This window comes from Thermobia domestica, chromosome 10 (genome assembly GCF_964235325.1).
Source record: "Thermobia domestica chromosome 10, izTheDome1.hap1.1, whole genome shotgun sequence".
In the NCBI taxonomy this organism is placed as follows: domain Eukaryota; kingdom Metazoa; phylum Arthropoda; class Insecta; order Zygentoma; family Lepismatidae; genus Thermobia; species Thermobia domestica.
This window is the reverse complement of record NC_137463.1, coordinates 123,568,884-123,587,486: the sequence shown is the minus strand read 5'-3', so window position 1 is coordinate 123,587,486 and position 18,603 is coordinate 123,568,884. Positions and strand designations below refer to the sequence as shown.

Here is an 18,603-nt window from a genome sequence, read left to right as displayed (position 1 = left end):
AAAAGAAATAACATTTGACATCTTTGAGTATAGAACTGACTGGTTAACATATAATGTATAACAGTGGTACTTATACTCATTGTCTGGATTATCAAATATAAAATGATTGAAACAAAAAATTTTCTTGCACCAGGACAGCAATAATTGCAGATGTCTCACAATGACAACAAGCGCCGGTTTCAAAATGGAAAGTGAATGAGCTCGGAGAACGAAATGAGGATGTACATTTTGACAAGTCGCCACTTTGCACAGGGTAATTTTGGAGAGTCAAGACTTGTTCTGTCTTCTTTCATTTCCCAAGAGCTTTCCAACGATATGCTACTTGTCCCCCTTGCCATTTGCAATTTTTTTAGTTCGACCCTGCCTGGAAACCTGCGGGTGGCCCTGAAACAACACATTTTGCTTTGATACGTTGTACTTTTAAAATGATCAAATACGTGTTTTCCTGTTTTGACATCTGTCTCACCGTTTGCGATTCCTAGGGGTGGCAACGTACTTTCTGGACACCCTGTATGTTCATACAACTCACACTATATGCGTCCGAAATTTTTTATTACAGTTCTGTAATAGGCGTCATTAATGCTTTCGATTCGTGTATAAGCCATACTCCACTTCGATATCTAATCTCCCTCTCTTCCCTGGTTAGTCTGGTTATAATACTGGTACAAAGTTCCAGAGGTTGTCCGTTGTGAAGAAATTGAAGGAACCTGACGGTGGAATACGCGATGACTCAGTCTATGTTCTGTTGTAGAAAGGGATATACAGTTCCATAGGCAGAATTCAATAGAGTGATTACCAAAACCGGATAGCAGTGATAGCGCTACACAGAGGTGGTAAATCAATGAATGAAATTTTCAACTCGCTTAAAAGACTGAAAATCTACTGCTTTCTTGAATAAAAGAAAACACCTTAGGATTAGGAATCAGATTTCTGGGCTATCTCGAGAACATCCAGAAAAACATCACTCAGGATGGCTGGCCTCAAAGAGCTCTTACACCTTTTCGACCGAGCGTCCACACTGGGAATCGAACCAAAGGCGATAGCGATAGCGACTATACTATGCAGGGCCACAAAATATAGTAGTATATTGCGTAAATGTTTGAGTTAATAGTAATTTGAATGGCATGCATCAAAGTTTCGATAGGTTGTGTTTAGTGTCTTAATGTTTCACTTGACTCCCGACCTCATCATATGGACCTTTTGCGTGTCCACTTGTACTAAAAATCTATTTTGAGGAACTTAGGAAGTTCATAGAGTTGAAAGCGGTTTTTAAAATGACTAGCAGCCTCATCTGCGATTATGCTAGTTCTAGTTTTTTTAACACCAAAGCTTTCTTTGACCTTTGAAGTGCTAACAAAAACTGACAAGGACACTTTGGGAAGTTTCACTCACCGATTTGAATGAAACTTTGCATACTTGTAGAACATCGAAAGATAATCGACACGTATTTTTTTTTTCGGCAACGGTGCGTGTTTAAGGATAGAAATCACCCTTTGAACGGTAGGGATAGTGTCAAGCATAGACAGAAAACAATCATTTAAATATAGAAGAAACCATACTGCAAGGGAAGGGGGGGGGGAGTAGAACAGCTGATGCAGAATCTGACGTCAAAATTACAAAATTCAAAATGCCGGATCCAATATGGTCATTACAATTACCAAAAGTCTTCTGGTTTGAAATGTTCTGTAGTTTGGCAAGAACATGGTTGACAGGAGTTACTGCGAGAAGGTTGCAGGCCGATTTGACCCTTTCTGTACTTACTTTAATGGGATGCTTGATTAAAGTGCGTCTTCTCACTTCTCACTATTAGTTGAGTTGATATGGAATTTGACGTCCCTTTCAGCAGCGAGGCTATATAAGACGGGACCTACTGATTAACGTGGAATCCGAACCATATGAGCTCCCGCCCGGAATCGAACCCGGAACTCCCACGCCAAAGTTCTCACTATTAGGGATTCTTATTTATAGTATGCTGTCGTCTCTTACTATTCTATTGAAAGTGAGTTCATCGCCTCTCACTAGTCGGTGTGTTTATTCAAAATGAGCCCCCTCGCCTCTCACTATATCAGAACTTCATATATCCTCAATTGTTATAATTATAAATTTATCGAGGAAACGTTTTACAGTTATGATATTCCGCAAAAAAGTGTGTGATGTATAGACACCGTTTACACCACACACACTTATTATGGAATAACTGTAAATAAATCGCAAAATGCTACGGAATCTTTGAAACAAAATGTTACAGGATTTTCAAACACAGGTAGTTGTTTTTCCAAATAACCGCTTTTGTATCACGCGTACCTAATAAGAATTGCAAATCTGGGAGAAGAAAACAAATTTATGAATCAGTGATTGGATCTTTATTATATTATTCCCAAAGATGTAAATTTATGTTATAGTTGTAGAGGACAATGTCAGAAAAATGTCTCAAGAAGTTTTTCCACGACCTAAAGAATACATCAAGAGGCTGAATCCTACCAGCTGTTCCTGCAGAAATAGTTTCTATTTTGAAGTACTCTATTGCAACCTTCTCGCAGTAACCCCTGTCAACGATGTTTGTTCTTGCCAAACTATAAAACATTTCAAACCAGAAGACTTTTGGTAATTTTAATGACCATATTGGATCCGGCATTTTGAATTTTGTAATTTTGACGTCAGATTCTGCATCAGCTGTTCTACTCCCCCACCTTGGCAGTATGGTTTCTTCTATATTAAATGATTGTTTTCTGTCTATGCTTGGAGACCATCCCTACCGTTCAAAGGGTGATTTCTATCCTAAAACCTGCACCATTGCCAAAATAAAATAATATGTGTCGATTATTTTTCGATATTCTACAAGTATGCAAAGTTTCATTCAAATCGGTGAGTGACACTTCCGTAAGTCTCCTTGTGAGAAGAATTGTGTTGTGTTATCACTTCTTAGAATTGAGAAACTTCAGTTTCATTGGCGTAATAGATTATTGCTATAAACATTGATAGCTCGTCATTCAGCAAATGATAGTCCTGTACATCTCCTGGTGGAACAATAGACCAATCCTCTTCAAAATCACAATGATTGAGAAATGTTGGACATATATTTTTGCTTCATCTTTAGTACGAGAGATGTTTCTGTACATTGTTTACACATTCGTGACATATTATGTGTACGTTTTGAAAACTTGATTACGAAATCCAGAGGCAAAGTGGAGTGTTCTTGTTTTCAGGATACGTAATACTCGTACAAGGAAAGCTATACAACTCCTCGACGAGTATCGCATTGAAACATGCAGAAGTGGAAGAACATAGTGAAAGATGGAAATATGCCTACTCTTAAACTCGCAACGTCCTTGCACCGGAAGTAGAATGATTGTTCTCCCATAGCCCCTGAAAGTTATGTACTCTGGTCATACATGCCAGAATGTGATACACTGGAACCTGTTTTGTCACAAAGACAAATATTCCAAACTCAAGATTTGGTGATTGGTGGTGATTGGGATCTCTGGTACCTCATTGATGCGAACCGATGTCAAATGGAGCACGATACGATATACCGATCGAAGTTCCAAACGAAAATGGAATGAAATGAAATCTTTCAGTTTTACGTCCCACAGTTATGCCGGTTAGGCTAAAGAAGACGGTGATGATGAGTAATGAATGAAATGGTGGAATGAAGAAAGTGGGAGAAAACGGGAGAACCCCGAGAAAAGCCACGCACACGGCGTTTGTCCACCACAAAGTTTACTTGGCGGGGGCTGGGATCGAACCCGGGACCCCAAGCGACAGAGGTGAACGCTCTACCACTGAGCCACCGCGGCCCCGAAGTTCCAAACGAACACGTTTACTCACTGCAGAAAGGGGACAGGCTGAAAACGCAACACAAAATGGCTTTCTGTGATTATTTATTATTATTATTACTATTATTATTATTATTATTATTATTATTAGTAGTAGTAGTAGTAGTGTTGGTAGTGGTAGTGCTAGTGGTGGTGGTGGTGGTAATAGTAGTAGTAGTAGTAGTGGTGGTGGTGGTAGTAGTAGTAGTAGTAGTAGTAGTAGTAGTAGTAATAGTAGTGGTGGTAGTAGTAGTAGTAGTATGATTAGTATTAGTAATATGAGCAGCATGATGAGTAAAGATAATAATAATGAGAAAGAGAAGACAAATGTATTGTTTAGCCCAGCGTTTCCCAACTGGTGTTACGCGGCACACTGGTGTGCCACGACGAAATTGAGGTGGTTGTCTCGTAGCCGTGTATTGTCAAGATTTTATGCACTTAAAGAACAACTTCTTCTATTCTTTCTGTCAGAAGAAAGTGAAAATGTCGATTTCCTTAGTGATGATTCTTGGTGCAATAAAGTTACTTTTCTTACCGACATATTCCAAACATTGAATACGCTGAACAAATGCATGGAGGGAAAAAAATCAAAATGTCCTAACTTTAAGTGACAAAATTTGCTCATTTAGGGAGAAACTCTCATTTTGGGAGGTCAGAATTAGAAGACGAAACAAATGTGACATTTGAGATTACAAAGTGCTGTAAAATTGACACAAACCTCTCAACACTCATTTCTAGAGGTCTGCGCGGATATAAAATATCGCATCCGCAGCATCTCTATCCGCACCCGCATCCACCTCTACCTCTTTCATTTAAATTTCTTTTTAACCAACTCTGCATCTGCGGAAAATGTTTAGTAGACCAATTTTTTGTTGTTCTTGACAGTATGTATACAAATAAAAACTGTAAAATATTTTCCGGTATAAGATTCTAATTATATTTATCTCTTTCGCTTATCTTCGCGACCCCCAGGTTGAGAAACTCTGTCCTATGCTATTTCTTCTTGCAGACCTCGTGTTCATGAGGATTGAGGCATCAAGCCAGCGACTCACGGGTCCTGACTGGGGTATGGTCATCTCTGGATTCTGAAACATTTATAGCAGTGCTAGAGGACACTCAAGACGGACCGAAGTCCTTCGTTACTGAACGTGCCAAACAATACATTTGTTGTCTTCTTCTTCTTATTATTATTATCTTTACTCATCATACTGCTCATATTACTAATACTAATCATACTACTACTACTACTACTACTACTACTACTACTACTACTACTACTACTACTACTACTACTAATAATAATAATAATAATAATAATAATAATAATAATAGAAAGCCACCTTTGCATTGTGGTTTCAGCCTGTCTCTTTTCTCCAGCACAAGTAAATATGTTCGTTTGGAATTTACGATCGGTGTATCGTATCGTGCTCCATTTAACATCGGTTCGCATCAATGAGGTATTAGAGACCTCAATCATCACCGACTGTTATCATCTTGAGTTTGCAATATTTGTCTTCGTGACAAAACTGGTTCCAGTGTATCACATTCTGGCATGTATGACTAGAGTACATACCTTTCAGGGGCTATGGGAGAATAATCATTCTACTTGCGGTTTAACGACGTTGCGAGTCGTATGAATAAGCATATTTCCATCTTTCAATATGTCCTTCCACTTGTGCAAGTTTCAATGCGATACTTGTCGAGGAGTTGGATAGCTTTCCTTGTTAGAATTAAAACTATCGTAATATTTTCAGTTTTTTTTTTTTTTTTTTTTTAAGTTTGGTGTTTTGGAGGTGAAAATTGTTTTTAAAGAAATGCTTTGTGCATAATTGTTTTACAAAGATTAATTCTGAACACAGGTTTGGGTTTATATTTCGTAGCAATAACTGTACTTTAAAACAATAACAGCAGAAAAAGATTCATTTTCTATTTGTTTAAAAGTTTTTGTGATTTTTTAAAAATATGACGTTCGTCAGTGAATTCCGCGTGGTCAACTTTGACCTGCTATATCTCCTGTACATTTTTTAATAAACTACGACGTATAACAAAATATATGCTTGTCTTAGATTCTCTTATAGTTTCACATATTCAAATTTCAGGAAAGTAAGAGACAATCATTTCCACACGTTTTCCTGTCTGGAGATGGATTTCTGCCAATTGTAACTGCAAAAGAAGGATCATCAGGGTGGATGATGCGTACTGTAGAGGGTGCGGAGAAATAATAGTTAACGGAGAGAAAACTGAGTATCTAAAGGTTGTTCTTGTGGTAAATTAGTGTAACAGCCAAAGAGAGTGGCCATGAAGGTTTCAGTAAATGAAGCCGGCAAATATTAACAGCGATACCGAGTATAACGATTAAAAGATTTATAGGTAAGGCAATGAAAATTATTCACAGGTAGCAGTATTATTCACATTATTCCTATGTACCATCTGTCTTATCTCATTTCCTCAGTAAAAAATCTACAACTTCCTTAGCTCTGGTGCGAGAGGAACCTGATTCGATCGTGAGTTTGTGATGGACAACATCGTGTCCGTGTCTTTCTCGTGGATTGCATGTTCTCATGTCATCAACTCTCTCATAATCATTCATTTCCAATGATTATCCGTTCCTTTTGGCCTGCAGGGCATTTGCCTGAAATGTATCTTTTTTCTAGAAGCTGATGCAATAGTTTCGGAGCTTGTCTTACATTTTATCATACAGTACCGTAAAACGGGGCTACTTTGACATTTAGGGTTACTTTGACAGATGAGCAATTCGTGCTTCCGGTGAGAATTGTTGCATATACTTTCATAGATAAAGACTGATATGGTGTCCACGGTGCGAATTGCCGGAGGGGATGAGAGATTTCTCCCATTATATTTCTACCCCTTCCTGTCCCCCAATATATAATATAAGGACTTCTAGATCCGCCACTGTTTATTCCCTCCAAAAATGAATAATCTAATTCGCACTCTGACGATATATATCAGCGTGTCGTGGAAGGGTGGAAGACAGTGGATTCAATGTGTCCTGTGCAAAAATGGGTGTGTGGGTTTTGTAATTGTGGATCAAAAAATCCTCAGTATGCTTGTTACGACTGTGATGTTGACGACTAAGGTTTTTCTTTCCATCGTTACATGTAAAGATAACACACCGGTACATATGTAATTATGTTAAAAGTAAAGTAAAGTAAAAGAAAAATAAAGTAGAGTAAAAATAAAGTAACAATGTAAGGTAAAGCACCGTGTATGTTCGAAGTAAAAGATGTTAAAAGTTAAGCTTTAGAAAAACTTGTATAGTGGTGTATAATGATGTACCACAACAAAATAAAGATTTCGTGCTTATCAAGTATACAGCATACCGTACCTTACACATGACCAAAACCGTGTTTTATACACTTTACATAAATTCCATGTCAAAATAACTCCATACGTCGAGTAACTTTGATCTTATGCAGCAAATACATAAGATGTCAAAGTAGCCCCACCCCCGGGGCTACTTTGACCGGTATTTCTTAATTTCTTCCCGCCAAAACTTACTTGTAGAGACTTAGGTTTAGTAGTGGATGTGATAGCCTAGATACTTATTGTTATGATGAGAATAGTATCATTCATTGGTTGCAGAAAGTGTTCCGTGTACACATCTAAACTAGTCCAAAACCTGTCAAAGTAGCCCCGTTTTACGGTATACTTTAATCTGATTCCATTACAAGTCTCAATTTGAGTCAGGAATTTTTACCCCTTCATATCTTTGGAGGGGGATACTTTGGCTTAGTTGTAGACCAAACCCTCTGGTGTGAGGGAACTTTGGTTTGATCCCAGATCATGTGAGTTTGAGATGAATAACATTGTGTCTTTGGACTTCCTAGTTTTTCCGTTTCTTCTCACATTATCATTCCATCAATTATTTTTTATTAATTTCCAGTAATCAAAGCGATTCCAGTGGTGCCAATGTAAAACAAAAAATCCCATCTCAAGAGGCAGAAATTCCTATTTTGCTTTCGAATTTCCCACATTATACTAATTACAAAAAATGAAAGTTAAAAGAAAATAACACATGAAAAATGAAACTATTGTATTCACGTATTTTTTTCAACATATAAGTAAGCTACTCGTAAATTTTTATCTTCTATGTTTATCAAGTCGTTGATAAATATTTTACTTGCTTGAGGGAGATATTTGAATATATTTGCGAAAACAAGTAGGTACAACTTGACTTCAGAACTTACTATTTACATACATCTTTTATGTCATAATATTGAAATGAACGTAAGAGTACTAGAACTTTTTTCTCCAGTCGTTTCGTGTAGAACGTTTTTAAAGTTGTTGTTCATTATGCATTTTACTTCCCCCTCCCATTAATTACATTATTTCAATTTAAAAATACCAAAGCATAGGTTCATTTTTTGGAACTTGTTTTTCTTTTTTTAGAATTACAAGTTGCTTCGACACTAATATGTACTTGCCTGTTACAAATTTCGATAATTAATAGATTTGAAGATTATTGTCAAGTCATTGGTCTGCTACCCCCCTTCCCCATATTTGATGTCAAGTGCGACGAAAATTCCCTTCATCTCTTCTCGAGAAATTAGTCAAAAACTCCACAAAATGGGCTTTTTCGCACGGATTACTGCGTGATCCTAATAAGCAGCAATAGATTTAGGATTGGGATTATCTACTGTACTTGAATTATTTCGTATAGATGGCACTAGTTTCCATTCTATAGGCTTTTCTGTGACAATAGTCAACGGTGCTGGTTTACCGCGTTATATCAGGAGGCAAGAGATGGCGACACAATCTCAATCTGCGTAGACGGGAATAACAATATTTTATCAGTCAAACGTGGAGGGAGATGAGGCGTTCGAAACAACGGAGGAGACACCGTGTCATTTCGTTTCCTTAGTTTCATGCTAACGTCTGTTTCTCATGGATAAATAACACCCCGGTGTTATCAACAATGAATGTCTATGGTTAATTAGACACCTTCTATTTAGATAATATCCCTAACAACACAATTACATAGCAGGTATATGCCTATCATGTTCCCTCAGGTACATGGGAATGTGTCCAGTGTGTACCTTATGTATTTGTGAAAGTGAAATCACATGGATGGCAAGTGATAGCCACAGTCTATGTCCGCCCCTAGGCACATGCCTAATATGTACCTGGGGAACGTGCCTAGTATGTTCTAGGTATGTTCCCCATGCCGTAAGCGTCAATGAACCACAAAATTACACCCCCAAAATATGTTAAATAACCTATATGTGTAACGTGTTTACATTAACGTGAGTCTAAAAACACTTTAAACAAGCAACAAAAAAAAAAAAAAAAAAAAAAATGTAGCTACTTCAGGGTGGCTACATTTTTGGGCTTGAACCACCAACTTTGGATTACTAGCCGCGAGCTCTACCGATTTGGCACGAAGGCGATGAGGAGAACGACACTTGTAGACAGGGCCAGCCTTAGTTGGAGCGGGGCAAGATTGGAAACATTTTGCGGGGCCCCAGGTTTACAACTAACTTGGACCAAGGTCTGTATAACCAATATATATATATATATATATATATATATATATATATATATATATATATATATATATATACTCTTCTGTTCTGCTGGTCTAGTGGTTAGCGCGTGCACCTGTGGTGTAATTTAAGGTCAAAATAGTAGACTCTACTTGTATTGTGTGTTAATATGACTGAATAAAACATAGACCTAACAACTACATATAATTTTTTGTGAAAAGTTACAGTAACTAAAGGTATACTTGTTGAAAATGAATGAATGAGAAAATGAATTCATCTTCATTGTTTCAGTCATATTCAATGATATACAATAATCTTTTACCTGATGTTTTATTGACATTTCCTACTGCCCTTTATACTATTCTTTCAAAAATCAGTGGCTTCATATTTGAGATAGATTGATTATATATTGGTCACTAAAACTTACCTCAATTATATTTCAATGATATAATAATTGTGAATCCCCATCAACAGTCTTCACAACACAAAAACACACACGAATCATACCCTCTTTTATTCTGTGAAACGAACGTAAGTCTGTCGACGCAACTGCTGCACTTCAGTATTCTCAAGCACATAGGTTGCACTAGCGACCTCTTTCGACTATTTTTCTTGGTTAGTAAGGTTAGTGAAGAATCAAGAAATGAAGGGCGAAATCTATTACATCTTAAATTAAAACTATCGATAACACAATTAATAGCAGCCATGAGCTAAATTTATTTATATATTTATTTACTTATTTATTTTTACATATACCCTATTTTTTCAGTAATAAACTTCGTAGCACTGATAACACATATCTTCAAATGTCAACTTTCAAACATGTGGAGAGATAAAACAATGCAATTCTTACTAAATCAAACGTCCTGAAACGAAAATGTAGTCAGTTTTCTGTATCACCCTCAGATTTTCTGCTATGATAATGATGATGATTAACTATTGACAGGAAAAAATGAAATGAAATCGTTAAGTTCAACGTCCCACGGTTATGCCGGTTAAGCTAAAGGAGACGGTGATAATGAGAAATGAGTGAAATGGTGGAATGAAGAAAGCGGGAGAACCCCGAGAAAACCCACGAGCACGGTGTTTATCCACCACAAAGTCCACATGGCGTGAGCTGGGATCGAACCACGGACTCCAAGCACCGGAGGTGAACGCTCTACCACTGAGCAAAGTACTGACAGGAGTAAATGTAATTTGAGATATAAAATGAAAGGTGTTTATGAAGATAAATTCTAAGTTTTAATGAAAGAAATACCTGTTTCTGATACTTAACATTGCAAAAACATAATTTACAAACTTCTGTGTATATCGTTATTACGTATTCATATACAGGATGTTCCGGGAAAAGCCGACAAACTTCTCATATGTGTTCGGAATCGCGATACAAGAAAAAAATTTGCAACTTTGATCGAAAACGCTTAATTACGGAGATAGGAGTAAAAAAGAGTTAGAGCAATGACCAGTTCCAGTAAGTACTTTTAATTAGCTCTCTCTCCGTAAGTAAGCGTTTCCGTCCAAAGTCGCAGAAAATGTTTTTCTTTTATTGAGATCCTGAACACATATGATAACTTTGTCAGTTTATCCCCGGAATACTCTACATTTTACTTATAAGCTTGATTAAGAAAGATGATTAGCGGCAAAGACAGTTTCGAAACATTTTCCCGTTTCTATGTTGTGGAGTCCTCTTTCAGGAGAAACTAACAGTAATCTCTCATTATTTCACTTTATAAAGTTCTTACATCTGTAAAATGTTCTGGTGAAAACGCTCAGCCTGTTCATTGCTTAGAGCAGCTAATGTTTCAACGAAATTGAAAATACACATTTCACCCTTGTGCCTCGCAATTTTTCAAGAAGGTTCATAGTTTTCTTCTCTTACAAGTAATCCTATCGATGTCGAAACCTAGTTTCATGACCAAACTTGGCAGAAGAGTGTGGAATACCAAGAAACGAGCGTAAGCAAAATTTAAAGTGCTTCGGTCCTTAAAGACGTTTGCAGTGACCAAAAAAAGGATTTATCAGAATAAACCATAACAATGTGTTTCATGTTATTTGTAAAACGAGTAAAGGGATGAAAAATAAAATAAAACAAAACAAAACACTAATCGACACCGGGAAAAAGTAGACATCTATTTGAGGTTGCCATCTTGAAGTCAGCCATCTTGTATCTTGCTCTACTTTTTTTTTAATAGCAAGGGGATCATGTAATATATCAAATTGGGCTAGAATTTTACGAGAAATACAGTGGTGAAATTTGTTTCCGTAACTTTACATAATAAAATGCACAACTGATATGAATTCGTTGGTTCAAAGATTTCTTAACAGCTGTATAACCTCATGTCCGCTGGTGAGAACATCATAGGTAGCTCCTTAAGAAAGGTATAATCAGTTTGAAATCGTCATCGACTGCAGGCAAAATGAAATAGTGATGATACGATCACAAACCTTAAGGAACTGATGGAAGATGGATGACATGTTTTTCACTGGATTATTTGAGTTAGAAGACAAACCTTCATAAGCAACCACCTATTCATTACGCACTAGTATACATTCAGTTTTCCTGACTTGATTAAAAATATACATCCACGGAATTTTTCGCAGGAGAGGGCAAAGTTCGTCCTCTGGTTTTGTATTTTTAAGAGAACTATAATAAGAGAAAGGATATGCAAAGAAGTCGCCCTGAGGCTGATTTATTTGATACCATCTCGGTATTCATGGTAGTATCGAATAACATAATCCGTAAGAACACCAGGGACTTTTACATAATGGAGTGTTCAAAATAAAAGAGGGTGTGTACGCAGAATAATGATACATATTTTTACACAAACTCAAGAAAACAATATTTTTACGCCCAGGGGTGTGTGTAAGAAAATTTGGGGGTGTTAGAGGTGTTGGTGGTGTGCAGAATACTTGCTGGACATAATATCTATTTTGCAACAGAAGTTGTAAACGTAAATAAATAAATAAACTACTGCAGCATTAAATTCAGAAAATATTTGCTGGCCCGGAAACTTAATACAAACTATTCATTTACTTGTTAGGGAGATGTCATACCTTCCTTTGTGAAGTCCATGGATGTACCTGTATTGGAATGTTGTGTGTACTTGACAACCGAGAGTAGCAGAGCCAGCGGTGTAGCCAAGCGGGGGCCCATCGGGGCCAGCCCCCCCCCAAATGGTTTCCTGCCCCCCCCCAAATGACCAGCTTTTAAAACATCATAGTAAAATTATCTCGCTTCATTCATTTAAAAGTAACAAAGTTTATTGACAATTAATAATTTATGGTAAAATAGTATGGAGAAAATTGTTATTCCATACCGATCGAAAAATAATATAGTATCTCTTCCTTATACCGATCGAAAAATAGGATACTTTTTTGTGACAGCAGGTTACACAATTTACTGCGATCTATATTTGACAGTTTGAAGACAAAGTTTTAACAAGGTACTATAAATACAGCCATAAAACAAAGGTACTAAACTCATTTGTAAGTACAGTATATTTTTATATGCTATAACAAGTGTTTTGAAAGACATAGAGAATGAAAAATTTGGTGAGAAACAATCCTTTTATTCAATTTGGATTTCATTCGCTCTCTTATTTCTACTCAGTGTAATAAAATAATTGTTTTTTTTTTTTTTTTTTTTTTGTCACGAATAATAAATAAATATTTTTGTCAGGAAACCATAAAGAAATTAAGTGAAATTTCAAAGAAAATCAATCTTGTGTAGATAGGTTCTGTATACAAGGTCTTAAATTTAAATATAAAGGTAACCAAGAAAAGTTTTCTTGCTTTCTCGCCCACACATTCGAACATCGATATGTCAAACCTAACCTGGAAGATCCAAAATAGTCCCCATCAGCATCGACGACCTTCTGAAAACGTTCTGGAAGGCCTATCAATTCATCGCGGTAGAACTTTGTGGACCGTGAAACGAAGAAAGTATCAGGTGCATTTTGGACTTTTACTAGGGATTTGAACTGGCGTCCTCTAAGGTGATTGTCCAAAGAATGGAACAGGTGATAATCGGACGGTGCAATACGCGGGGAATATAGTGGTTGCAATATTGTCCCCATCCAAGGCGGAAAATGGTGTCCTGAGTCATCCTAGCCACGTGGGACTTAGCGTTGTCCCGTAAACGAGGACCCATTTGCAATTCAAAAGTGAAGTTTTGAGTACTGCTGACACTACACAGTTGCATTGATACTCTGACCAGTTGGTAGCAGTTCCCGATGCACGATGCACCAAATACACATAAGGACCTTCTTCTGGTACAGTGCTGGTTTCGGCTGTTTTGAAATCGGTTCATGGGATGCTAACCAATGATAATGGCGCCGTGGAGCTTCGTATGGGACACATTTTTTATCACATGTCAACGCCCTGTCCAGAAATGGTTTCGAAACAGTAAATAAACACAGGCGACTGCCGCGTTGCCTTCTGGCCCGGAGTCAAAATATGAGAGACCAATGGACCCAACTTGTAGTGCTTCACAAGTTGATGGATGTGCTGCCGAATGGTTTCTCCACACACTGAATTGTAGTCCCAGTTCCTTTTTGTACATGTGTTGGTCTTCTGGCACGTGGTGTTTTCGAGTGTTTCGTCATCGTCCTTAAACTTGTTAAACCTGTCCGCGTCGTCACGACACCGTCACCAAAGGCCTGGCATATCGTCTGTCCCGCTACAGCGGCGTTTGACCTCCATTTGAACTCGTTCAGCATACATGCTCTTATGACGCTCTGCGGATGTCCCATGTTCCCTCTGTCTTTACGCAAGTTCACGGTGTGTCTGAATTGCCACAACCAGGTAGTATGTTGGATATACCCTCACCAACAACTGACGTTCGCCTTATCTCCACTAGCATTCAACTCACGGTGTGAGGTCCAATTGAACACAGACCTCCACGAAAATAATAATAATAATAATAATAATAATAATAATAATAATAATAATAATAATAATAATAATAATAATAATAATAAGAAGAAGAAGAAGAAGCTAAAATAGTGTTTTTACTCTTCCAGAAGGAAACCAAAATTTTCCTTTCTTTCAGGCCTCAAAAACACTAGCAGCAACACATTTTTTTTGCCTTTGTACATTGTAGGTGCCCCCCCTCAAAAACGACGGCCCCCCTACACAAACCTGCTGGCTACACCCCTGAGCAGAGCCATCTTAACGGTACCATAGCCACTTAGCCGGAAGGGGGGCGCAAGCCTTTGGAGGCCCCGTGAAGAGAATGGCATGTATTCATTACATGTATTAGGAAGAAAATTTAGTCATAAGGACCACAACACACTTGTTTACTCTGGGGCCTAATATGCTATTAAAAAACACTGGAGAGTAGAGTAGACCGCACTAGCGCGGAGCCCCCTTATTCGCGGGACCGGATTTGGAGCAATCGGTCCAATCGGCTTACGGCTGGCCCTGCTTGTAGAGGGATAAATTGTTGAGGTCTTTTGAATTTGGCTAATCAGAGTGCTCCTTTAACCGCATATATTCGACGATAACCATTTGGGATCAGACAAAATCTGTTTGCCATGTAATTTTATAACAAAATGAAGAGTGTTTATTTACTTTTTCCATATTCACTTTCAAATGATCGGCGACAGTTGCCATCTAATAAAGTTGATGCATTTGTTGCTTCTAGTACACAATCGCTTAGAAAAAGAAGCAACAAATGCATCAAATGTGGAAGTTGAATTTAGAACACCGAAATAGCGCATGCCTAGCACATCTAGTGTTGTTAGGGTACCTGAAACAGTATGTACCTAAAGGAAGTATCTAGAACATGACAGATATTATGTTCCAAATGACGACATAAAAACAGATGACTGTTGGAGTGCGAAACTGACCCAGGTATATAAATACTACATTTGTGGTACATAGTTGCAAATATCAATTAGGTGTAACAAGTACCTAAGACTGTAGGTAGCTGAAGTGCATACTTAGCACATGAATATCATATGTGCCAAGTGTCGGGTACCTAAAAAGTAGCTGGAACACCTAAATGGCACGTGCCTAACGCATCTTGTGCTGTTAGGGGTGTGGTAAGCTGTTCCTAGCAGTGGCGTAACTACGTTTTATGCCCCCTGCCCACGAGAGAGTAGCCAGGGCCACCGCCTTAACATCTTTTTGTGGCATGATAGATGACATAATAAATAATCACTCTGTATCTGTGAATAATGAGTTAAATGCATGCAATTACTAGACCTAACTATTCATAAATGGAAATCACTTTGTTCTACACGTAATTTATTCAATACCGGTAAGCTTCAGAATGGAAGATGGACTTAACTCTTTGCAGTCAGTGATGTCAGTCTTCATGAAGAGTAGCAGAAATTAATTGAATGGTTTCATTCTTGCTTTCCTATCAGCAAAATTCTTTACTAACTCCCGTACATTCATTTCGTCCGCATTTATTGAGAGCAGTGCTAGATTGCTTAATTTATTTTGGCCCATTGTGCTTCTCACATATATATATATATATATATATATATATATATATATATATATATATATATATATATATATATATATATATATATATATATATATATATATATATAAATTTAATTTTGAGAATGACCTCTCCGCAGAACTGACAGAGACAGGGAGCATCAAAAGCAAGAAATATGCGGTAATATGTTATGAAAGCTAAATGCCAATGACACATATTTCAAATTAAAAGCCTTGTTAGGTCAAAAACAGAATTCTGAACATTTATTTCAGATTTCGGCTGTTTTACAAAGCAAATTACTTTCATCGGAAAGGAAGAACCAATGTCACAACTGTGAGTTGTTTGAAGTATCTGTGCCCTTCTTAGAATTTCATCATTAGTGAAATGAATTATATTGGTAGGAAACAAAAAGGAAAAATTGGATACTGTATCTCGCAAAGATGTAAAACAACAATGTAACTGTTAATTTAGTAGGTCAAATAGTTTAATATAGATGTTAATTCTAAAGTTTGAGTCACTATCACTGAGACGACCATCTTCACTCAACTAATCAAAATGGCATTTGACCTTTTTGAATCGTTTGCATCTAAATGATGTCTACACATTCCACTTTTCATACAGTTTAGTTGCTTCTTCCTTCAGATTATTATAGTCATTCCTTTTCTCTTGTAAGCTGTTTACAGACTTTTCAAGAGCCGACACTCCTATTTCAAGGTTACAAAGTTTCCCCTAAGTAATTTAGATACTATATTTACTTCCGATAATACCGTGGACATTCTTATTATAAGAAATTCAAATGCTGCAGTGTTGTCAGACTCCCGACTCATAATTTCCCGTCCGAGGACCCGAAATTTCCCGATCTACTTCAATATTTCCCGCTGAAGGATAATATATAGCATATAAAACTGGGCCGGACCGTCTGTTTTTGTTCGTCAAGCTTCCCAAAGATAGCCGTAAAAAGGGGAGGGTAGAAGAACATTTCCGACTAATACAGAACTGGAAAGCATGTTGATTCGACTTATTAGAAGGCTAGGGTGAAGAGGCCCCCTTGAAAGTCTCTCCCCCCGCGTTGCGGGGTTCGCGCCATAGTAGTTACACCCTCTGGTTCCTAGTCTTGTTGACTCTTAATTAAAGTAGCTCACCACTAAACTGTCCCTCATTGGGGATCTCTGTAAACTACATGTATCTGCCTCCTGAACAGTATAGGAAGTCACAGTGCCTTTAATGGAAGAATTTTATTTGACATGTCCAAGTGATTATCTACGTATGCAGCAACGTATGCAGATGGGCCCTAGGTCTATATCCCCCCAGAGTCCCGACTTTTCTTTAAACAGTCTAATTTTAGGCCTGATTTTTTAAAAAATAATATAATTTCTACTCATATTGAATTTGGAACCCCCCCCCCATTTTTTTGGACCCAGCCCAAATAAATTTCTGCGTACGTGGCTACATATGTAACGGACCCAATAGCCTATGTGATATTTCTTGTATACTGTACATGGTAGCTTTAATCCTAATTTGTAACCCATCCCTTCATCCGAGTTCTTAATTTTTGTTTTACACAGCTTGCTGAACGACTGGCTTCCTATAATTGTTCAACTGATTTAGTTGCCCTTCCTAAGTAAGTTAGAGTTTTAGAGTTAGTGGAGTGAAACCAGGTTTTGCAAGGCAATTAATTTTTCTTTTTTTAAAAAAACGTAAATTCACGTAATTTATGTCACGTAGGAAAACAGTTTTTTACGCGGATCTAAAAAAAAAAAGGTACTTTTCTTTTTAAAAACCGAAAATCATTCAAGAGCAGAAACAAGTCAACAGCAGAACAAAATAAATTTCTACAAACTTCCTAGTTGCATCAACTGAAGGGAACTCTAAACTTTCAGGGTCTTATGCAGAGTCGTTCTGACGCATGATTAGTGCTATAGTAAAGAGTACGACTAACATGTTTGCTGCAGTAGTCAGGCTTTTAGTATGACGCTAATCATCCATCGAAACGACTCTGCATTATGCCTAGAGAGTCTATATTAGTAACGGGCTGTGAAAAAGAACGTGTTTAGCATGCAGCTGATACCGATATTCCTTGTTGTTTTACCCTCATTTCAGACTGCGGAGGAACAAAGCATTGGAAAATGAAACTGACAAAAACATCCAATAGCAAGTGTGAAGTGGTGTGTGTTTTGTTAGTGCAGAAGGCGCAATCATAGCAAAAGCAAGCATTATTGTTGCATTTGCCGTGTTCAGTTCCCAAGGGGGTCAAGTTAAACTTTTTGGTAATTTTGGACATAACTTTTCTTTAAGATACCTATCTGAAGCTCCTTTTAGAGTATAAAAAATTCAGGTACTGTTACTGTAAATAACTCTTTTTATGTAAAAACAATGTTATTTTTTCCATATTCTTCAGCGTACTGAACAAACTTTATGCCTCTTTCTCTCACAACTTTGGTAATTAAGGGAGATGGGATGAATAGCGGTCATCTCAGGAAAATTAAGTTACTCTCCAAATATGAATATTAAACAAGCGCATATTAAAATTTAAAACAAATATGAACATTCAAAGAGTTGAGATATGCTGTTGATCGGAATTTCCCACGTGTGCGGGGAATAGCAGTCAGTCAGCAGCGTAGGAAAATAAGGTAACGAAGTTAAAGATTTGCTAACTTTGTATTGATTAGTATTCTGCTTATTTTTCTTTTTGAACTTTTTCGACTTAAATAATTGCGTAAAACCGTGTAATAAGTTACTTTCTATTATCGAAAAATAATACTAATAATTGATTACAAGAAATAGGTCGCCAGCGGTAACGGAAAAAAAACTACCGCAAAAGGAAAATAAT

General features: G+C 37.3%; 1 protein-coding gene and 1 long non-coding RNA gene across 6 annotated transcripts in view; one reads left to right on the top strand and one right to left on the bottom strand.

Moving 5' to 3' along the window:
- Positions 1-9,931, bottom strand: part of LOC145662698 (uncharacterized) — a 336,929-nt gene extending 326,998 nt beyond the window's left edge. For all 5 annotated transcript variants that reach the window (XR_014127086.1, XR_014127082.1, XR_014127081.1 and 2 more), the window contains exon 1: positions 9,747-9,931. This is a non-coding gene — a long non-coding RNA (uncharacterized LOC145662698). The remainder of the gene's footprint in view (positions 1-9,746) is intronic.
- LOC145662697 (uncharacterized) overlaps positions 1-18,603 on the top strand; it is a 357,041-nt gene that overhangs the window by 124,787 nt on the left and 213,651 nt on the right. The window lies entirely within an intron of this gene.